Below are 7,829 nucleotides of genomic sequence, written 5' to 3'. Positions count from 1 at the left end.
CAGTTTCTGACACTCTACATAGGAACTCTATGTGTTGGAATTGACTCTAGGGCATTGGTTTTGGTTTGGTTTTTAAGTCTAACTTTTATAGACAGTTACCTTAAATTGTACTGTCATTCCCAAACAAATAAAATAATCAGTAAATTATAAATAAATTTTTGTTGTGCATCTACCATCTTTTAGGTGTACTGGAGTGTGTGAGTCCAGGTTGATGAGAGAAACAAATCCATAGACACTGACTCATATGTGTACAAGAGAGAGATTTATATAAAAAATGAATTATATATTAAGACAACCTCCCAGCCCAGTCCAGATCAAGTCCCTAAGTCTGATATTAGCCCAGATGTCCAATACCAGTCTATAAATTCCTCTAAATACTCATGAGCACATGAGATGACACCGAAAGCAGGAAGATAACAGGTCAGTGGTGGGAAGTCTTGTGGGATCCACTGGTGGCAGAAGCATCTCAACACTGGCATGGGTCTCCACGTGGCTCTTCCAGCTCCAGGGCTCTGGCTGGGATCAGTGTGGCTTCATATGTCTTGTCAGCTGGAAGACAAAGCAAAGAGTATGTGTCGCACCTCCAGGGAGGAAGACGGGAGTTCCAAGAATCTCTGGCCAAGCCAGAGGCATTAATGGCTACGACCTGATTGACAGGCTAGAGTCCACCCCTTTGCAAGTTGACAGGAGATTATGTAACTGCCACATGGCGTATATGAAAAATTAGACCTTCTGCCCTCTGTGACCATATAATGAAACAATATAACATGGAAGACAAATATTTTACAGATAAGCTATATAGAAAACTACCAGTATATATATAATTAAGTTCCAAATTACAAGGTTGATTTTGGAAATGCTACTGGAACTTGGAAGAAAAGTTTAAAGGAAAGAAGGTATGAAGTGAGATAAAACAGAATCCTTAAGAAGATAAAGTTAGAGTTGAAACAGCAATAGAGTAAATAGGAAGGCCTTCAAACCCAAGAGAATAACAGGTTAAAAATTTAGGGCCGAAATGAGTGGCGTGCTCCCAGGGTCACCTGGGATTAAAATCACTAGACTGTCAGAGCATTCAGTCACTAGCAGTGCAGGTTTTCTCTTGGGAAATCTCGTACTCTACAAATGTTCACCGAATTAATGCGTCAGCCCACGATGACCACATTTCCAAACGTATAGCAGAACCAACTACTCCAGTTAAATTTTCTCTTTGACTTCAGTTTCTTCTTCCTTCGTTCTTTCTTTATATTTGATGACAAAGTCTGTGGAAAAATTAGAACAGAAAATGAAGTCACGGAGGTGTACACCTTGTCTTTTGACGGGGTTCACTGCAAACAGACCCTTAAAGCCAGACACCCTTAAAGGAAATTCTGCCTTACTTATCTGAGTTCAGTCCACGTTTTATAAAGGGAAAAAGAAAAAGTCATTAATAATCCCCATTATTGAAATTGAGATCTTAGAAAGAAGAATTTTCTCAAGGGAAGGGCAACACAAGGAAAGCATGCAAAGCATATGGGAACAAAATTAATTATACACTTTTAATGGGAAAAAGAAACCTGAGTGCCTAAGTATTTTCTTTTAAATAAATTGAGAAACATGTTCTATAAATGTGTGGGGAGTTAATGGTAACTTGATAGGTCAATTTAAAATTTCTAATGTGGAGTGTTGGTGCCAGGCTTGAAGGAATTGGGGTCAGGAGATGCAGACACTCTCTCTTTTTATCAGGCAATCGATCATGCCGTGACAGCCCCGGTGAACACACGGCACATCTTCAGAATCTCAAGGCTGGAGGAAGGTCAGCGTGTGGCACGGTGTTCTTTGTTTCCAACATGCAGTCAAATCGAAAATGCTTGTGTGCAGCACCGTGTGAGGAAAAATATGAAACCCTTACAAATGACCTCTGCCATGAGGGTAGAACTCCCTGTACTTTGTTGAAATAATTATTACTATTCAATGGACACTGATCATTTGCCTGGATCTTCACTCTGCCACCACCCTCTCACTCCCCCACCCCCACCACACAGGAACCATTGACCATTGATATAGGTGAAACAAAAGGAACCCACCCCCCTCACCCCCGCCCCCCCACACACACTTTATGAAACCAGTGATAGGGAGCATAATTGATAGGTTAGGAGATTTGCCAAAAGAACTCCATCATCAATCAAATTCAGCCTTTGCATGGCCTGGAAATCAATTGTGGCGTGGCTTGGTCAGTAAAGATTCCCATAACAGCATGAGATAATAATCTCAGGTTATAAGATTTTTAGATTTTTTTAATGAATTCCATGGCTATACCCATTATGATTTCGTCACCAGAGAAGCAACGGTGATCATTTGGACTTACAAATCGAGTTACTTGGGGTTCTGTATCCAAAACTGTGCCAAAAGGAACATTACCTCCGTGAAGTGTTCATAGTTGTTACAGGAGAAATTGATGCCATTGATCAAAGATGGGATTAAAGAAAATGTTCATTACTTGGCTTCTCTTGGTATGTTCATATGATATAATGCATTATTAATATTTTTCCAAATTGCTTGACTATAGAAACCATTTTAATTTAAATCCAAGAATATTGGGTTAGTTCTTTTTTTTTTAAAAAAAAAAGCAGAAGAAAAATATGAAACCACTAAAGGCAAGGCAACGCACTTCGAAACCATCCACATCCTGTGGGTCTTTAATTTAAGCTAACACTAAACATCGATCTGATGCCAAGAACATTTGAATTTGGTAAGAATGTGATTTCAAAGGTACTATGGTGCTCTAGCTTCCTTTCAATTTGAATAAAAATATATATTTTTATAAAAATATAATTTTGTGTTAAAGTTCAAATACTAGCTATATTACCATAATCTAATTTAAAATTAAATTCTTAAGAAGAAGCTTAAGTGGAAAAATGTATTATATAAATGTCTAACTCAAAATATGAAGCAAAGCTGACTTTCAAAATTCAGAATATAGTATCTTCCTGACATGATTGCCAGATCTCCTTCACTATTCAGGAAGCTATGGCAATGAATACCTTTGATTTACATAGGGTTTTCTGAGTCAAAACTGGCCTGATGGCACCTAGACAAAATAAACTTTCATTAACATGCCAAGTGAAAACAAAAAGTCATTTAAAAGAAAAATTTTAAATGATGACTTCACATTAGTTGGTAAGAAATGAAATTTAAACTGTACCACCACAATCTAGTCACAGATCTTTGAGTCCCTTGAAACTGTTAATCCCAAAATTTGAAGCACATATATTTCTGTAAAGTGAAATTAAATTAATTGATTAATTAATTTAGTACATTCTTTCTTGAGAGAGATATCTATATTTTTATAATACTGACATGTTTAAAATTATGCCAGCAAATGTACATGAAAAGATTTGTAGTACAATTTTGAATCTTTTATAATACTATTCAAATAAAGAAACAACAGTTCCTTTTGAAAGAAAATATTCAAAATTATTTCACAGATAAAATAGAGGAGCTGTCCTTTTTGAAAACAGCTGATAGAAGAACGATTATACAAAGAAGAGATGAAAGAGTAACAGGGAAAGGTGCTATGTGAACAAAATAAAAGAATCCAAGAAGTGAGCGAAATAAAACGCATCTCTGAGGCAGACAGGAAAGTGCTCAGAACTTTGAATGTTTTGTGGCTTATTAGCAGCAGATAAAACATTAAGGCACTCTCTGTTTGGGGACAAGAAACTGCAGACAATGTATTCCTTGAGTCAACTTCAATCAAACTCAGAAGACAGTATGTCCCTGACGTCTCTTTCCAGATCCTCATCAGTATTCAAGACATAGGGATTTATTTTGCAAATCACAGTCATTTTTTTAAAAAAGGGAAACATCACGAAAATTATAAGAGATGTGAATCATTTCTTCTTGTATAAATATCCAAGGAAAAAATTAGCTAAACACACTTCCAAATGCTTGGGTCTAAGGATTTTCAGGTTGAGATATTCAATGGTGCTCTGAATATTCTCGCCCTAAATGTCCAAGTCTCTTTCTGACTCTGATTCTATCCCATGCACATCCTTGTTATTGTGTTGTTATTTGTTTGTTTAGTTGTTGGTTTTGGTAGTATGTTGATCTAAGTAATATTTTTTCTTGACTTTTCAAAATAAATAAATAAGCTGGCAACGGCTTAGTTAGTATCACACTCACTTACACAGTAAGATACGATCTATTTCAGATCTCTTAGCTGAAAGAAACTAAAATCCTGCCGCAGCTGAACTTGGAGAGCCCAGGTTCTTGCTCTTCTTAGCTCATTCTGCGCATTGGCTCCATCCCACCCTTGGAAGCAGAGTAATATGGTTACCATGGCTTTAGAAAACATCCAAACATTTCAATATCCAGAGATATTTTTCATCTTGTAGAGTTTTGATGGAACTAAGCAATCATGTTTGGAGATACTCCTGGCAAAATTACTCTCCTATTTTCTTGGTCAAGTTTGGTTCATGGGCTGAGTCTTCACGAGATCACCGGCTTGATCCTTAAACCCATTCCAGTACTAATGTTGGCCATGGACTCAGCTTTACAAGGGTGCATTAGGAAGAGAAAATTATCTGGGGCAAAATATTAACAGATTCCCTTAGAAGAAAATTTTTAAAAAGGAAGCTCGAGCGAAATCAACATTAAGAAAATTACCATTTTTTACATATTAACTATATTTTTTAAAGACAAGGGATACATAATATTTTGAGTGCATACATAGTAAGGCTAATCAAAACTTAATTTAAATTCAATTCTTGAATAAACAGCCCATATTTACATAATTTTCTTCTTTGGTGATCTCGGAAGGCCAGTAAATTCTTAAGAGCCCAGTTTCTGGGAACCTCATTCTATAAACATTTACTCTTATTTCCTGAAAGTAGCTTACACAGATAGATCCTGGCAACAACTCACCTAACAGTAGAGACAATGTGCTCAGGCAATTGATGTCACCTACCTCTAAAAGAAGAAGCCATTATGGTATAGTAATGGGGACAACTCTTGGGACTTGACTATGACATTCTCTCCTGAATGCTCACCTTGGAACTTGCACAAGCACGGAATCAGCCAGGGTCCCCTACTTGCCCTGGAAACTGATGAACTGTTTCGAAACAAAACCCTATGAAGGCATTTGGTGATAGTTAACCTTTGGGAGTGTACATTCAGCATTAGGAGTGAGCGCTAAAGAGTGGACCCTTTGGTGACAGATTTTAAAAGAAGACATCTGAAATATCGTATGCGACTGGAGTGGCCACTGATTCTTGATGGGATAAACTGACCAGGGGAAGTTATTTTGGGAGCATGAGGAGGAGGTTACCTGATCTGTTCAAGAGCTAAGAGATGGTGTTCACAGGTCTCCGCCTGCCTCGATCTTTTGTCCTATCTTCGGTTCCATGGTAGCGCACCTGTAAAGACCTCAGCTGCAGACCCAAAGGGTGGCAGTTTGTCCACACTCAGGCGCTCCATGGAAGAAAGCTTTGATGATCTGCTCTCAGAGGACAATACGGGAGAATACTGGTGTGTCTGGATTCAAGACCAATACAAAAGCAAATAAAAACAACAGTCTTCATACTCTCCCCGCAACCCGCTGCTCCCCCCATTCACACGCTGGCAGCTGGGTAAACGCTAAGGAGCATGCACCACTCACAGGCAGTTGAGATGAGTTCACGCCTCCATCCCAAACCTTTCTTGAATGATTAACAGGAAAGCTGGTGGTGGTGAAAGTGAAGAGGGGCGTGGAGTACAGGGCTCCCTGGTATCTGCAGACGGCCCTATGAGCATGCAGCTTGCAAATACAGAAAAAATACATACATGGGATCTTGTCTGGACATCTGGATGAAGTTTTAATAAGGTGTCATAATGTTCTTTATATCAGAGGTGCTGAAGTAGAGGAAGAAGATAGAGAAATGAAAGAATAACATCCTTTGTGAGTTTTTAAAATATATTTATATATTTCTAGGCACTAAAGATTCGTTTTCAACTTGGAAAAAAAAGATTCTTCCCCTACTGGTGGAATGTCTTTAAATTTATTAACTCATAAATTCTTGTACAAGTGTGGTGGTTGATATTAGCAAGATAAAGGGCTGGTTTGTGTTATAAGCTGAGAAACACAAATGGTATATGTGGGATGGGGCTTGTACAAGCCATTGCGACAAAGTTAGTACAGGGAGAGAGGTGGATAAGAGGAAGGCTACCAAAAGGAGAGAAGATTCTGATACCCATGAGAAGTTTATGCAGCATTGAGAGACATATGTAGATGGTAAAAAATTAAGAAATATTTATTCTCTCTTCTGAAGCTCTATTGCTGTTGGCGACCATACAGTAAATTCCAACTCATCGCAGCCTTGGGTCCCTGGTAAATTATAAATGGAATTCATTTCTTTGTGATCAACCAAATCCATGGGCCTCTGGAGCTCAGAGCAGCAATGATGCACATGCCCTAAGGAGACTTCTTAAGGTATAAATTATGTCAACTCTCGGGGTTCCGTTCTGACTCTAAGATCAAATATAGCACAAGCAGTTGACTTTTTCTTGGCACGTAGGAATGCATTCACCCTTCTGCAGCCTCTTTGGTCTAAAACGAGAATAATGTTGACTCTGTATCTAAGAGACAAAGAAACAAGCAGCAAATAGATATGGCCTCAGAAACACCGCGGCAGCTTGTTATAGTGCAAGAATGCTCACCATATATAGTTTTTGTGCTAAGCAAATCAGAACTATCACCTTCATCTTCTTTGTGAATCAGAAAACCAGAACCTTCCAAAGGCTCTTCATTAATGACAAGTATTCGAAAGTGCAAAAAATGTGCCATTTCATAGAACAGTACAGTGATCGATGGGTTTAGTTGAACTAGATTTTTTTTTCATTAAAGTTGAATTTTCACTTGAAATATGAACCAGATCAGAACTAAATTTGGTATGACATGCCTTTTGCTCATTCCATTTTTAGCAAATATTTATTAAGTACATACTTCATGTCAGTAACTATATTGGAGACATCTTGGTAAATAAAACGGGCCTCTACAGGTCAATAAAATAATATAAATAAAATTTTAATATCCTCTGCTTTTCTATATGAATCATTCAAAAAACAATCTGGCAATAAAACCGATGCCCAATGATAAACCAATCTATGTAGTCTAAATGTTACCAAATCTTTCAGAGGACAGTAGAATTATTGAGCAATTTTTATAAGATGTAAAAAATCTCTAGATAAAACATCAGGGGGTGACCCATGATTAGCTCACAGTGACTCAGACATTCCGATTCTACAGATGAAGAAATAGAAGGAAAGTGTCGACATTTCACTCAGCTACCAAGTGTTCTGAAGTGACCAACTAACGAGGGTTAAGGAACCTTGGTAGTAAATACTTGACTAACCAAGAAGTTGGCAGTGTGAACCCACCATGACCATGATGCTTTGCAGAAGAAAAGCCTGGTGATCTCCTTCCATGAACATATCACTCAAGAGCACTGTGTTCACAGAGAATACATTGATTTGATGTCATCTAACAGTAACAACATCCAATATTAGGACCTATTTTAGTTATCTATTTCTAATATCACTAAAACACATTAAGCGGATGGCTTTAACAAAGAGACATTTCCATCTCAGTAGCTAGAAGGCTGAATTTGAATTCAGGCTGTCACCTTTCAGCCATCTGCTTTCTCTTTATTAGCTCTTGGGTAAGGTCCCAGTCTCTTTCATCACCTAAGGCCCCTGTGTTCTGTCATCAATTTTCCCTACATCTAGAAGATTCTCAGTGAAGAAACCCGGGGTCCAAAGACAGGCTCTACTCCTGCATCTTCTTTATTGGGGGTACTAAGGTCCATTTATCTACC

General features: G+C 38.0%; 1 pseudogene; it reads left to right on the top strand.

The window, feature by feature from the left end:
- The first annotated feature begins 5,646 nt into the window (after positions 1–5,646).
- On the top strand, positions 5,647–5,906 carry LOC142441516 (small nuclear ribonucleoprotein F pseudogene; annotated as a pseudogene).
- The last annotated feature ends 1,923 nt before the right edge of the window (positions 5,907–7,829 follow it).

The sequence above is a fragment of the Tenrec ecaudatus genome, chromosome 2 (assembly GCF_050624435.1).
Source record: "Tenrec ecaudatus isolate mTenEca1 chromosome 2, mTenEca1.hap1, whole genome shotgun sequence".
Lineage (NCBI taxonomy): Eukaryota > Metazoa > Chordata > Mammalia > Afrosoricida > Tenrecidae > Tenrec > Tenrec ecaudatus.
This window is presented reverse-complemented; position numbering and strand designations above follow the sequence as displayed.